Source organism: Mercurialis annua, linkage group LG2 (genome assembly GCF_937616625.2).
Source record: "Mercurialis annua linkage group LG2, ddMerAnnu1.2, whole genome shotgun sequence".
Classification (NCBI taxonomy): Eukaryota; Viridiplantae; Streptophyta; class Magnoliopsida; order Malpighiales; family Euphorbiaceae; genus Mercurialis; species Mercurialis annua.
Genome location: NC_065571.1, coordinates 27,538,742 through 27,554,772, shown reverse-complemented (window position 1 = coordinate 27,554,772; position 16,031 = coordinate 27,538,742). Strand labels below are relative to the sequence as shown.

At 35.4% G+C, this 16,031-nt stretch overlaps 1 long non-coding RNA gene across 1 annotated transcript; it reads left to right on the top strand.

Moving 5' to 3' along the window:
• Positions 1 to 1,679: 1,679 nt before the first annotated feature.
• On the top strand, positions 1,680 to 2,949 carry LOC130015179 (uncharacterized). Its single transcript, XR_008790233.1, has 3 exons — positions 1,680 to 1,801; positions 1,892 to 1,969; positions 2,865 to 2,949. It is a non-coding gene; the product is annotated as an uncharacterized LOC130015179 (long non-coding RNA).
• The last annotated feature ends 13,082 nt before the right edge of the window (positions 2,950 to 16,031 follow it).

Sequence of the window (16,031 nt, the reverse complement as noted above, 5' to 3'; positions counted from 1 at the left end):
GTCTATCCCAAAACAAAACTTATTAAATTTATAAACCCGAGATGATAAATTAAAATACTTGATAAAATAATTATCTATTTTCAAATAGAATTCAATGTCTTGCAATTCAAGTAACCCAAGTTACAACCAAAACTTAACAATTTTAAGTTTAATAAAGTTCACGGACTAAACTGTACTTTAGCCTATTTGATTTTCGAAATCAAATTTAATTTCTCATTTTCAATTTACTAAATTATAAATCAAATAAAATTTCAAAAGTTATCCTATGGATAAAAACTTAACTTGAATAAGTTTTTAGAAACTTTTAGGGGCTAAATCGTAAATTAGCCAAGTTGACGTGTAAATCAAAATTAACTATAATTACCCAAGTAATTATATTAATTTGGGTTATAAAATAATTTATGTTTTCAAGTTGCAAATTATAGCTCGAAATGAGAACAAAGTTATTATCGAGAATCAAAACTATAGTTACAACAACTTAAGGGATTAAATCAAATTAATCCACACTTTAGGAACCCATATAGCCTATTAGTTATCTTCTCTAATTCAAATAGAAACCTATCCCCCGCCATCATCAATTTTGCTGCAATCATTCATGAAGCTAAAATCAATAATAAACCTAGGTCTTGATTCCTCTATTAACACACACAATCACCCTTAACACTTCACCTAACTAATAAGGATAGAACCAAGAACATGTCACGGCCATCATGGAAATTTCACGGCGACAATGAATATAACGAATGACGACTGGAAATGGAATAATCGCAAGCTCAAACTTAAAGGGTCTCGTTTGAGACTCACAGTCTCGAACGAGACACCCATTTTAATGCAGGGTCTCGTTAGAGACCGTTGGGTCTCAATCGAGACCAACGAAATTCTCAGGTCTTGATTAAGATCTGAGTTGGGTCCCCCTTGGTTCAACCATTTTGGTTGAACCACAAATTGAATAGTTCCACGAAAACGAACCTAAACTCCGCAACTAATCGAACTTACTTCCGGAATGTAATACCCCGTACGTTTGACGTTGCCAAAGTGGGCAACGCAATTTAAATTAGTGGTCAGAGCGACTAGAAAAGGGAGTTAGCGAAGAAATTAAGGACGAGGATAGGTCGATATTGAAATTTAAAGAAGGAATTTCAATATTTGTAATGCCTAAAATAATTAAACGGGACTAAGGAAAAGTTGGAATTAAAAATAAGATTAAGTCCCCGAGAAATTAGAAAATGGAATTTTATTGCCCGAAAAATATTAAATAAATAAATTATTGACGAGAATCAGTAATTAAATATATAATATTGATAAGTTGGATATCAATATTCATAAGAGAAAAATAAGGACGAAAAAGTGACGGAAATCGTCGTTTTCGCTAAAATTGGAAAATTGAGCGTTTTAGCCAAAATTTGACAAAATCGATTAACGGAGTTTAAATAATAAGTTGCCGGAAGAGTATTATTTATTTGGACATAAATAATACAAAATTTTATCGAGATTAAACGATTAAGTGATTTCTGGGCTAAATTGAGTAAAAGAAAAGCTTGGGAATTTAAGTGTAAGGAGGTGGCAACTTCAAGGACCAAAGGAGACATTTTCCAATATTATATATATCACCTCCTTATGATTTAACATCAGCAAAACCCTCATTTCAGCTATCCAAATTCGTTTCTCCCTTTCCTCCATTGAAGAACATTAACAAATTTTCAAATTACCATAACTTCTTCGTTTTTGATCCGAATCGAGTGATTCTTGCGGCCACAGAACGAGGAAAGGATCCTCTACTGGATTATGGATTCAATTTGAGGTAATAATCACATTTTATTGTTAGAGTTTCATAGTTATTAGTTTCGGTTTTGATGATTATAAGGGTGATATGAATGTTTGATCATTGTAGTGAAATTGTGAGCTTACATGGTGGATTTTAATGGTGATTCTTGGAGCTAGAACCATTCGGATTTGATTATCAATCAAGGTAAGGATTAATTTCAGGAAATTTATTAATTCTTGATGGATAAATTGGATAAATTTTATGGTTTAGGAGTTGGCAATTTCATGAGTTGATGATGTTTGATAGCATAAAAGTTGGTGTTGTTATGAATGAAACATTGGATAGGAAATTAACTAAAGTATTTGGCCATGATAAATGTTAGGTGTATAAGAGTTCAATTGATAATGACATGCTCTGATTAAGAGTCAGTAGGGCTGAATTGGAGTTGAATTTGATTGAGTATGTTGAATGAAAACTTGCATGGAAAATAATGGTAGTATTCGGCTTAGGTATGAAAACTATGTTCAAATGAGTTTGAAAATATTTTAATCATGGATTTCAAGTGTCTATTGGTGTCTATGGGGTTCTGGCTTGTGTTGATATGAAATCATGATATCGACTAAGGTTTTAGTCTCGACGCAAACTAGTTTGACGTTTTGCACAAAATTGTTGTGCAAAACAGCCTTAGTGAGAGTGTCATATCTTGAGTTGTGTAACTCCAAATTGAGATTAGTTTGTTGGTAAAGAAACTTTAAGATGTTGTTTATAATTTTATAAGTATAAGGTTTTTCTAATTCTGCCTCTAAGATGTTCATTTAGAGCAGAACATTTTTTTGTGCAGTCAGCCCTGCAGTTTAAAAACAGCCCCAAGCAAATAATTTATGGGCTAGTTTCCGACACCTTCGAGTGCTAATCTTATTCCGAGACCTAAATAAAAGTTGTAGGCGACATTATGAACTTTAAGAATGTAATTTTGTTTAGGGGTCAGACAGTTTTAAGTAAACGATTTCAATAGCCGAAGTTGGTTAGAAATCTAGTTTTGGATAAATTTATTATTGCTAGATTTTCATTAATTCGAGTTATTATCGACTTCGCGTAGGCCTAGAGAGGCGACTACCAACGGAAACCGGAACGTATAGAACACGACATCGCTATGCTGTTATTTAAGCGTGTGGATAGCAAGTTGTGAGTATACTTTACTCTCGCTTATTATTACGCTATAAAAATATTATTAAATATTTTATTTATAAGTTAGAAAAACACATCGCATTATATAATGATTTGTCGTGATTTGAAATTGTATGAATTAAATGGTTATTCTACCGTGAGATACACGGAATGTGACTTATTATATATATATATATATATATATATATATATATATATATATATATATTAATAGTATATGTTTGATAATTAAATTGTGAATTCATTTATTATTAGTGTTTTATTGTTGTTTGTTCTATGTTTGAAATATCGTATATCGTTTATTACTATTTGTTCTATGCTTGAAAATGATGTGTGATCCGAAGAAACAAGCTACCTATTGGGCGTCAATAGATCGTGTGATCACCGGTGTCTATAAGAGTCTAGATACGTGTATATAGAAATGTTTGATATGAGCTCATTAAATGTTAATCATAATTGTGATTATAAAGTGGAAGGAGGATTATGTTTGGTAGATACGAGGTAACTCGATTGAACTATCTCGGGACCCGTATCTAGTGAGTAACTCGGTTGACTTATCTCGGGACTCACACCTTGGGATTAAGCAGTGGCATGAGTAACTCGGTTGAACTATCTCGGGACTATGCCACGTGGTAGCGGTAACTCGGTCGAACTATCTCGGGGCCGTACCACTTGGATTAAAATGATTTGATACGAATACAATACATATTAGGAAAGGTTAGGAGTTTATGATTTAAGGTTTCTATCGGATCAAATCTTTGTTTGTACTATGATAACATTATATTTAATAAAATAAATGATTTTCAATTGCGATGTTATTTTTGTGATAATACCGTTAATAAGGTATATCTCACACAGCTTAAGCTGACCCCGTGGTTTTTAAACATTTCAGGTACCTAGACTTGGAGTGACTAGAAGTCCATTGTTTTGCCGGAAGTTTGTTTAACTATGTACAGTCTGACTTCCGCGAACACTGCAGTAGTACATTGTGTGACCAGTCATGACCTAGGATAATACTATAGTGTTGGCAAATGTTTGTAACTGCTATTGTGTATAACACAAATATTATAACGATGTTGGATTTGCGTAATTAGTGTTTATAAAATGACTAGTAATGTTTTCGTAATTAAATGTTTCCATGTTATAACATAATTGCAAAAAAGTTTTAGTGAATTTAAGGCTTGCTACGGGTTTTGGAACTAAAATTCCCATTCCCTAGCGCGGGTCGTGGCCCTCGATTTTGGATCGTGACAAAAGTGGTATCAGAGCAGTTGGTCCAGTTACCACTGCCAGTCTGTGAAAAGTGTCTGTTTGACCTTAAGTACCTAGGAACTACTGCAGCGTATAGAGTTGAGCCTTATTGACTATATTTGTTTGATTAAATTTACTTGAAGTTATAGGCTATCTATTGCCTAGTAGAACGCATGTGTGAGAGATTTCTTAGGTGTTTAAGTGACAGTGATATGCTTAGATAGTTAGTCAAAATTTAAGTTAGATGGTGCATATCATATATTAAATTATTGGATATTGTGGAAGAGTGGTTTGGACACTATCGTATGATGAAGAATTCTTCTTATTTAGCACATCTAGGCAAAAAGGGAACCCATCTATATGTTGTATGAGAAGAGGATGAAGCGCCTCCTATTTATCAAAATGGATTTCATATAGATACTGACAAACGATAAGGAATTCATCAAAATGTGTTTCACACTAATGTTAGAGGATCACCTAAGAGCCATGGGAACAGGTATATGTCATGGTGACAAATTTTAATAGCTCGGGGTAGGACCATCTTGCCTAAGATGGAAGTTAGTAAGGGAAGTGAGGAAGACCCATCTAAGGAGGATCCAACAGAGGATCCTGATATTGAAGTATTTGGAGGTAGTCAGTTTTGGGCTAAGGTATTTAGGTACCATGACATGAGAGATGAGATAATTCGAAAGGAGAACCAGGCCGAGGCGAGACCAAACAAGTATTCAAGCACAAATAGAATTTTTTCAGGGTACACTTATTATTGAAGCATACACTACTAAGTTTTTGCTTATGGTGGACGCAATTCTTGAGTGTAACTGAGATAATGGAGGAGTCAATATTAAGTTCATTAAGGGATTAGGACCCGGCTTGTGGAGTTATTTGACTATGAGTTGAAATATTTTGGATCATTATCCGTTGGAGCTTGTCAAATAGCTAGTAATTCGAGTGGAACGATGATTTCCTTCCACCTTTTCCTCCCGAAGTGAGAGATCGATATTCCCTATACTTAGGAGTAATGATCTTAGTATTTGGCATAACCATAAATTGGTGCATAGAAATAGAGGCAGTGCTAGACGCGCTAGAGAACGCGAACGTGGCATTGTGACCCGAGAGAGGGGTAAGTCCAATCAGACACCCAATATACAAAATGATTTCTATGTTGTATGCCATACATGTTTGTGTGATTGAAATATTTATATTATTTTGCTCTAATATGCGATTGATTTGATTCACGCGTTTATGTGAATGATATAAACTGTGCGTTGCATATTTTATGTGGTTAATTGCTTTGTTTTGGTATATGATTGATCGTAATTGTGTTTGATCGATGTGGTGTGCATATGATAAATAGTGTATCATGTAGGCATTGCCTATAGAAATAGATTATGATAAACTGTGTTTATTAGGAATTATCCTATGCATAATTTATAGTATAACAATTGAACAAAAAAACACATAAAATACATATATCGTCAAACGTAATTCCTAATATTACGTTTTATTTATTGCGAAGGATGGTAAGTGATTAGAGAACAAAGATCATTGTGAAGAATCGATATGTATGCCTAAAGGCTACGAGATACAAGTATGTGATCGAAAAGATGGATCGTAAAGATAAATGGAGATTAGAAGATATATAGTGGGATGTTTGATTTGAAGTGTTGGAGAGGAATAGTTTTGGCTGCGAAACACTTAGGCAAGTGTTAGCAGACGACAAAACTTTCAATATCAAAATCATAATAAACTCCAATAAAAAAATAATAAAAGCCAATAATGTCGCAGAGTGTGTAATCTGGAGGGACTTACGGTTTCGCAAAGGATGTGAAAATCTTATGTTTTTAACGGTGCAATTGGGCTCAGACATTGCATATGGCCAATCATAATCACGTTAGCAATGCATACAATTTTTGTACGAAAAATATTTTTTTCAAAATATAGGTCATGCATCATATTTCTACAACGATGAAAGAAAACATGATTTTATCGAGCAACTCTTTAGTGATGAGAGTTGTCATCACTCTGAGCCACAATTGTACTAGAGTTTTCAAAGAGATTTGAAATCAAATGAAAAGTTTGAAATGGCCGGCCAAACCAATTTAAGGTGATTGGAAATTTTGTTTTGCTTTGTAAGAGAACTCCAATGTAAAGCCCTGCGACAATAAAAAAAAAGAACGTATGTGATAAAATGCACCCCAATAAAAGAATTGAGCCTAAATAATAATAAAACGTTATCGAATCGATCGAGATGAGTAGAAAGAGGTGTCGATGAGACACTTATGATTGTACTTACACAAGGGTAAGACGGAGCGAAAGTAAGAAGCTTATAATGAAACGAACAAAACGTAAAGATCCGAAAAGTATGCGGGATACGAGTGGTATAGAGGAAAATTGGATAATACGCATTTAAAGCTTAATACTCGATTAGAGTAAACAAAGAAAGGGAGTAAAATGTGGGACGATAGGCTATCAGAAAGATATGTTATATGAAGATAAAAGTGAAAATATAAGAGGAAATTGGATTCGGTGAAGTTGTCGACTAAAGGAATTAAATGGATGGATTTGATATAAATACAAAAATTAACCTTGCTGATAAGTGGAGTACCAGTAAGAGTTTGATAAAAAAATTTACACTTAACCGAGAGTATTTCGCATCGACAAAATTTGAAGGATAATTTGCCTACCTTAGATCAAGAGATAAGATCAAAAATCCTAGAATGAGGTGTATACGAGGATCGAGAAACACAATAAAAAAAGAAAACAAACTCTGTAAAACGATGGTGAAGACGTGACCAGTCTAATATAAGTAATTAACGTCCAAGAGTCGAAATATGAAGAAGGACAGGACATAAAGTAAGTAATGCCTCGCTGTCACGACCCAAAATATTGAGCCGCAACCGGCGCTAGGGAACGGGAGTGGTAGCTCCGGAACCCGTAGCAAGCCTTAAATCACTATTAATTTTTCATAAATAATAAATAAATAACATCAACACAACAGAAGCAAACATATATGACATATATACACAACTATTCACACTAACTATTCTGTTAACCTCGTGGGCTCTAGTTACCGTACTCTGTACGAACTGGCCTCACAGTACTATATACATAAAACACGTATCCTACAAAAGTATAAACAAAACAGCAAGTAATATATATATAACCAAAATCTGCTGCTGTCTAGGCTACTCTCTGTCGACGCAGGACCACTACTGCAGCATTCACAAAAGTCAGAGAACTATACATACATAGCTGACTTCTGGATTCCAAAATCGGCTTCTAGCTAAGTCCACACCCTAAGTACCTGAAAGACATAAAAGTGAGGGGTCATTATTTGGGAAAATACTGAGTGAGTGAGCACATTACTAATAGTATTGTCAAAACATAACATCGCATATGATAAAACATATCAGTAGTATCAATAATCGATATCAAAATATAATATAACGTGCTATCATATAATCCAAGTATTAGATCCGATTGAAACCCCATTCACGATACTCAATACGATCTATAGTTTCATACGATTCATAACGATAAATATCAATTCGATCGATCCGATGGGTAGGGTCCCGAGATAATTCAACCGAGTTAAACCACTACCGTCTCTTAATCCCAAGGTGTGGGTCCCGAGATAGTTCAACCGAGTTAAACCCACAGGATACGGGTCCCGAGATAGTTAAACCGAGTTAAACCTCGTATCCCATTCGATATACTTATTCCAACTTCGATACGATACGATTCAATATACGATGTTAGATATTCGATATAATTCTACGACACGATAACAATCTAAACATGCTAGACTGGCATACTTACCGGTTATCACACAGTCCTATTGACGCCCAATAGGTAGCACGTTTCCTCGGATCACACACTGGTTTCAAAACTATAATAATTCGATAAACGATATAATAATCGATAATAACAATAAACGATAGTCGATAAAAGCAATTCGATAAGCTATATATCAAATCATATACTATGCGATGTGCTTATTCATAATATATCAAAATAATAAATTTTAAATAACAATACACAAAAGTAAAGTGCCACTCACAGAAACCGCTATCCAATCAATGACGTGGTCGATGAAATGATATGCTCTCGGTAGCCCACGTCTGGTGCCCTCACTGCTCGCTTGTATGTCTGATACATATTAATTAACGTTTAATAATTAGATAATAACCTCGTGTTTTCAGACGTATAATAATTTTAAATCTTAGGTTTAAGTTGATTAGATTCCACTTCTAGTTTGCTTGAAAACTCGATGATCCTTAGTCGTACTTACGACTTATCGAGTACTATTCCTCGTACTTGGGAATTATATAATTTTCTTAACTGAATTCTTACTTATCACATTAACATTCATTTCTAGAATGTTTTATATCCATTTCAAGACATTTGACTGAGTTTCACATCCAAATAAAGCTATCGAATGCTATTTTTCACTCACGGAAGTTCCACGGAGGTTCTGGTCGAGGTAGGGCACCTCGTGCCAGCTTGGCACGTCGTGCCCTTCAATTTTTGTGTGCACGTCGTGCACCCCTTGTGGTGCACGTCGCGCACCAGCACGACGTGCTGATTTTCAGCACGTCGTGCACCCCTTTCAGGTGCGACGTTTTGACGGATTCCGGCCGTTTCCGAAGCCCCAAATCACCCTTAATTCATACCAATTCATACCCAATTCATTTTAATCCATAATTCATCATTTTACAGTTCAAAAACATCAAAAACAACTCGATTTCTATCCGAACGATTCGAACGTTACGTTTTATACCAAACAGCCCATAAAAACACCATTTCACCATCAAAAACCGAAATCTTACCTTGATATGATGCTTAAGATTTATAGAGGATTCATTTTCGAAAAGATCGCCGCGAAAATCGTCCGAAACGGACGCCGAACGGAGAAACCGTAGCTTGACGATGGTGAGAAGCGCAATAAGGAAACGGTGAAGTTTAAACTCTCTGGATCTTTCTCTTATTCTTCATTCATATGATTTCCTATTTATATCATGGCTAAAATTCCTCTTTGATCCTTGTTCTCTTTAATTAACACAATTCGTCCTTTAAACTTTTCTTTTATTCGATTTAGTCCATAACTAAATCGTTAACTTCTTTTATTATAACTTATACGTATTATTTATACCCGATAAATAATACGAAGCTCGATATTAATACTTTCCCGTCAAAACTTATAAATTTCCATTTTCAACACAAAGTGGCTAAATTACCACTTTGGTCCCTGCACTTTATTTTGGGCTTTTCTTGACATTTTTCCTTTTTATTCCAATTCTAACTTTAGAATTGAAATATAACCTTAACTCATAATTAATTTCCCAAAACCGACCTACTTGAAATTTATTTACTTTATTTTTATTAGAAATCCTTCCGATTTCGCCATTCTGGCGATTCCAAACTAGACACGTGGTCCAATTAGCTAATTAATTATTTTGGGGTATTACATTCTTCCCTCCTTATAAAAATTCGTCCTGAAATTTTCATAAAACTTGTTAAGACCTTATAAATGTCCTTACACTTTCTTCAGTGTTCATTAGTACATTTTAGTTGCAGCTTTTTCTCTTACATAACTCATAGCTTTTCATACACAGCTATAAATTCATACTTGTCGCTAATCGATTGTCTATCCAATTCACAATAGCTGCCTGCTGTTATATCGTTGAGAATTCTCTTACTGGTACTTTTGTCTCATTTGTTGTCTTTCCCGAAATAGAATAGTTCTTGGACGTATTCTTGATGTCGTAGTCTCTGCGTCATTATCACATGGTTGTCACCTTTGTTCCTTATCAACCAATTTCTTTCCACTGGCATCCTGGTTATCACCTTCGCTGTCTCTTAATATCGATAAGTCTGATACATCCTTCACTATTTTCAATTTCTCCTTCTTTTGCTTCGTTAAGCTATCGTGAGCTTCACGCCATTCTATTGGTCGTGATCCTTAGTTCTTTACCATTATCTTAGACACGTCATTCATGTTACTTCCGATCGTATGGCTTGTACAGTCTCCCTTGTTCACTAATACTACTCATATTCTTATACCCTTCACTTTCACCTAATTGCTCCTTTGAAGTTTACCTCAAATCTCTAATTGACTTTTCATTCAACGATGTTCTTCCTTTACGTCACAGTTCCTTATTCAAGATGACCTCATAAGAATCTTATATGCTTCTTTAGCATTTAACTATTTCGAGAACTTTTCTCGTTAATTAGCTTTCGCTTAAATTCTTTCTTATCTTTAACTTTTAACTAACTTCATCTTTAACTTTCATCCTCAACAGATTCATTAGATCCTTAATAACTTATTTATTTCCTTAATCGTCATTCTTTCCTACCATATAATCAACTTCCTCTCTCGTCTTATACTTCTTCTTCTTACTTCTGACTAGCTTCATAACTTTATTCTCATTCTTCAAGGTATCATCTTAATACTAATTGCGATTATTTCTTAATTTGTCCTTTTTAAATAACTTGATTTCTTTGTACTAGCATCATCTCTTGTCCTTATGACATCATCTCTCGTCCTTATGACATCATGGTCTCTTGGATATAGTTTACTCCTATCTGTTCCATAGCAATGAGTATCATCTTATCCTTTATTTACTGTGTCCATTATGTACTTCCTTCATTTATAATACCCCCATTATTGGTGTTCTATTCTGGTAATCCTTCTGACGCATCTCTAAAACTTTTCATGTCTCTAATCATCTTGTAAAATTTTGAGGGTATATGAGTTTCCTCATTATACTTTCTTTCGTCTAGCACGACTCTCTGTCATTTCATCCTTTGTTTAAATATTGCCAGTGCATCGCATTTTACCTGCGTATGTTCTCCGGCGATAACTCCTCATTCATATTCTGCTTTAGCTTTATTAGCCTTGTTGCAATTAATCATTATATGACTTTATTATGTAATTAGGGTTTATTTTACAATTTTAGTCTTATTTATTAAGAATCTTTCACTATTTGTCGCAGGGCTTTATATCCGAGTTTACTTACTGAACAAAACGATTTTTAAAACTTCTTTTGGCTGCGCAGCTCTTTCTAATTCACTTTTTATAAATCGTTTGAAATCATTAGTACAATTGTAGCTCAGAGTGATGACATCTCTCATCACCAAAGAGTAGCTCAAAATTGCATTTTTCCTCATTATTGTAAAGATATGATGCATGATCTACATTTTGAAAATCATTTTCTTATGCATTCCTATCGTGATTATGCAATATCACATGCGATCTCTGAGAACAATTGTACCTTGAAAAATCATAAAAACTTTCAAAATTTTCATAAAATCGTAAGTTTACTCTAGATTATACGCTCTGCGACTATTAACGGCTTTCTTTATACTTATTGGGTATATTTCAAATTTTTGTATTGCTGTCATTTTCTGTCATTTACAGACTGTTCTTCTGTCACATCACTTCTTTCTCCATATTTCTGATAATTCAATTCAATTCAAAATTTTTTATACTGCTGTAATCACCACATCCACTTCTGCAACATTCTATACTACATCATATACGGATGCAGGTACCGATGTTCCACATTGATTTCCTCTTCTAGTAATATATCTTTTCCTTTACAGTTTCTAGAACTTAATATAGGAATTACGTTCACTACAAATATATTATATAGTGTGTATTATATTATTGTTTTGGTAAGTTAATGTTTATATATTCTTTTATTAGGCGCGTGTTTAATAACAACGCTTCCTATAGGTTCTCGCTTTCCGAAGTATTATTTTATAGGCATATCCTATTACTGACATTCTATTATGCAATACAGCAAACATATATACACAGTAATGCAAACATATAAACATAATACTCAAAGCATATAAATCGTTAATACTTGGAGGTGCCTGATGCGGAACTCTAGGTTCTCTAATAACTACGCCTGTGTGTCGGCCCCTAACCGTTCTACCTGAGTTTCTTCCGCCTCTTTGCACGAAGTAAGGGTTAGTTCTAATTCTGGAGGACGTGCTGACGTAGTCTGGGTGGTACTCGCGTCTAAAGTAAAAGGGTCGTACTGGATCGCCCGCCCACTCATGCTCAGTTTCGATCCTACGGGCCATCGTAGTGAGTGTCCCAAAATGCTCACCTACGTACTCATACAACTCACCAAACTCAGGTCCTAAACCTTGGACATATCTACGGTTGATGGTTCTGTTGTTTTTGTTCAGATCAGGAACTCCCTCAACCATTCGCAGAAAATCAGTAGAATACATTCCTACTATTAACGTTCCTCGAGAAAAGGAGCGCATCTGTCTCCTGACTTGGTCTAGAGCTATCTGTGCCTGACCATTTGCTATGTCTGCATCTTCTCTCAGGTCACGATATCTCTGCACTCTCGACCAGAAATGCTCACTTCTGTATTGTTCAACGTCTGATTCCTCTAATTGTTCTTCTTCTTCATACTCTTCCTCCTGAGGATATTCTTCTTCTGCCTCTTATTCTAATTCTTCTTCTGGATCCTCCTCCGGATCTTCTTCAGTGTCCTCTTCCGGATCTTCCTCCGGTTCCTCTTCATCTTCTTCGCTATATTCTATCTCCGGCAAATGTACTCTATCTCTGTTTCTAGAAGAACTACCTATCTCCGACACAGACATATAGCCATTCTGATATACTTCTGGCGATGTTCTAGTATTTGCGTCGAATCCGTTCTGATGGACCGCAGATGGTTCGCCTACTTCATTGTGAAATCCATTTTGAAATATAGGAGGCGCTTCCTCCCGTTCTTCCTCAGCATGCGACTGAGCTCCGTTTTACCCAGACATGCTGAAAAGAAACAATTTCAAACATAAGCGATCATCTGAGCCCATTTCCACACGCAATTCCAATATCAATTAATAAAATGCTGTAAACATTTAGCACTTAATCCAGCCGCACGTAGTTCGCGATTAAACAATCACTTAACAATCCCAGTGCAAGTTTTAATTACTTAGTTATCTCAGTCGTTCGTATATACAGATGCTAATCACTTACTAGCTTAGTAGCACTGATTCGCACGCGCTATACTACATATTACCAATGCATATATCACACAATTACATACAACTAAGGTCCGACTCTTGCTGCAGTAGTTCCTAGGTTTACTTACTGACAGAATACTTCCAGTCAAACAGACAATTAGACAAATCTGGCAGTGGTAATTGTCCAACTGCTCTCAAACAAATATCAAAATAAACTTGCATTGGTAACTGGACCAACTGCTCTGATACCAACATTGTCACGACCCAAAATATTGAGCCGCAACCGGCGCTAGGGAACGGGAGTGGTAGCTCCGGAACCCGTAGCAAGCCTTAAATCACTATTAATTTTTCATAAATAATAAATAAATAACATCAACACAACAGAAGCAAACATATATAACATATATACACAACTATTCACACTAACTATTATGTTAACCTCGTGGGCTCTAGTTACCGTACTCTGTACGAACTGGCCTCACGGTACTATATACATAAAACACGTAGCCTACAAAAGTATAAAAAAAACAGCAAGTAATATATATATAACCAAAATCTACTGCTGTCTAGGCTACTCTCTGTCGACGCAGGACCACTACTGCAGCATTCACAGAAGTCAGAGAACTATACATACATAGCTGACTTCTGGATTCCAAAATCGGCTTCTAGCTAAGTCCACACCCTAAGTACCTGAAAGACATCAAAAGTGAGGGGTCAGTATTTGGGAAAATACTGAGTGAGTGAGCACATTACTAATAGCATGGTCAAAACATAACATCGCATACAATAAAACATATCAGTAGTATCAATAATCGATATCAAAATATAATATAACGTGCTATCATATAATCCAAGTATTAGATCCGATTGAAACCCCATTCACGATACTCAATACGATCTATAGTTTCATACGAATCATAACGATAAATATCAATTCGATCGATCCGATGGGTAGGGTCTCGAGATAATTCAACCGAGTTAAACCACTACCGTCTCTTAATCCCAAGGTGTGGGTCCCGAGATAGTTCAACCGAATTAAACCCACATGATACGGGTCCCGAGATAGTTCAACCGAGTTAAACCTCGTATCCCATTCGATATACTTATTCCAACTTCGATACGATACGATACGGTTCAATATACGATGTTAGATATTCGATATAATTCTACGACACGATAACAATCTAGACACGCTAGACTGACATACTTACCGGTGATCACACAGTCCTATTGACGCCCAATAGGTAGCACGTTTCCTCGGATCACACACTGGTTTCAAAACTATAATAATTCGATAAACGATATAATAATCGATAATAACAATAAACGATAGTCGATAAAAGCAATTCGATAAGCTATATATCAAATCATATACTATGCGATGTGCTTATTCATAATATATCAAAATAATAAATTTTAAATAACAATACACAAAAGTAAAGTGCCACTCACAGAAACCGCTATCCAATCAATGACGTGGTCTATGAAATGATATGCTCTCGCTAGCCCACATCTGGTGCCCTCACTGCTCGCTTGTACGTCCGATACATATTAATTAACGTTTAATAATTAGATAATAACCTCGTGTTTTCACACGTATAATACTTTTAAATCTTAGGTTTAAGTTGATTAGATTTCACTTCTAGTTTGCTTGAAAACTCGATGATCCTTAGTCGTACTTACGACTTATCGAGTACTATTCCTCGTACTTGGGAATTATATAATTTTCTTAATTGAATTCTTACGTATCACATTAACATTCATTTATATAATGTTTTATATCCATTTCAAGACATTTGACTGAGTTTCACACCCAAATCAAGCTATCGGATGCTATTTTTCACTCACGGAAGTTCCACGGAGGTTCTGGTCGAGGTAGGGCACGTCGTGCCAGCTTGGCACATCGTGCCCTTCAATTTTTGTGAAGGGCACGTCGTGCCCTTCATGGTGCACGTCGTGCACCCTGTGGTGCACGTCGCGCACCCTGTGGTGCACGTCGCGCACCAGCACGACATGCTGATTTTCAGCACGTCGTGCACCCATTTCGGGTGCGACGTTTTGACGAATTCCGGCCGTTTCCGAAGCCCCAAATCACCCATAATTCATACCCAATTCATTTTAATCGATAATTCATCATTTTACAGTTCAAAAACATCAAAAACAACTCGATTTCTATCCGAACGATTCGAACGTTACGTGTTATACCAAACAGCCCATAAAAACACCATTTCACCATCAAAAACCGAAATCTTACCTTGATATGATGCTTAAGATTGATAGAGGATTCAATTTCGAAAAGATCGTCGCGAAAATCGTCCGAAACGGACGCCGAACGGAGAAACCGTAGCTTGACGATGGTGAGAAGCGTAATAAGGAAACGATGAAGTTTGAACTCTCTGGATCTTTCTCTTATTCTTCATTCATATGATATCCTATTTATATCATGGCTAAAATGGCTCTTTGATCCTTGTTCTCTTTAATTAACACAATTCGTCCTTTAAACTTTTCTTTTATTCGATTTAGTCCATAACTAAATCGTTAACTTCTTTTATTATAACTTATACGTATTATTTATACCCGATAAATAATACGAAGCTCGATATTAATACTTTCCCATCAAAACTTATAAATTTCCATTTTCGACACAAAGTGGCTAATTTACCACTTTGGTCCCTGCATTTTATTTTGGGCTTTTCTTGACATTTTTCCTTTTTATTCCAATTCTAACTTTAGAATTGAAATATAACCTTAACTTCCTCATAATTAATTTCCCAAAACCGACCTACTTGAAATTTATTTACTTTATTTTTATTAGAAATCCTTCCGATTTCGCCAT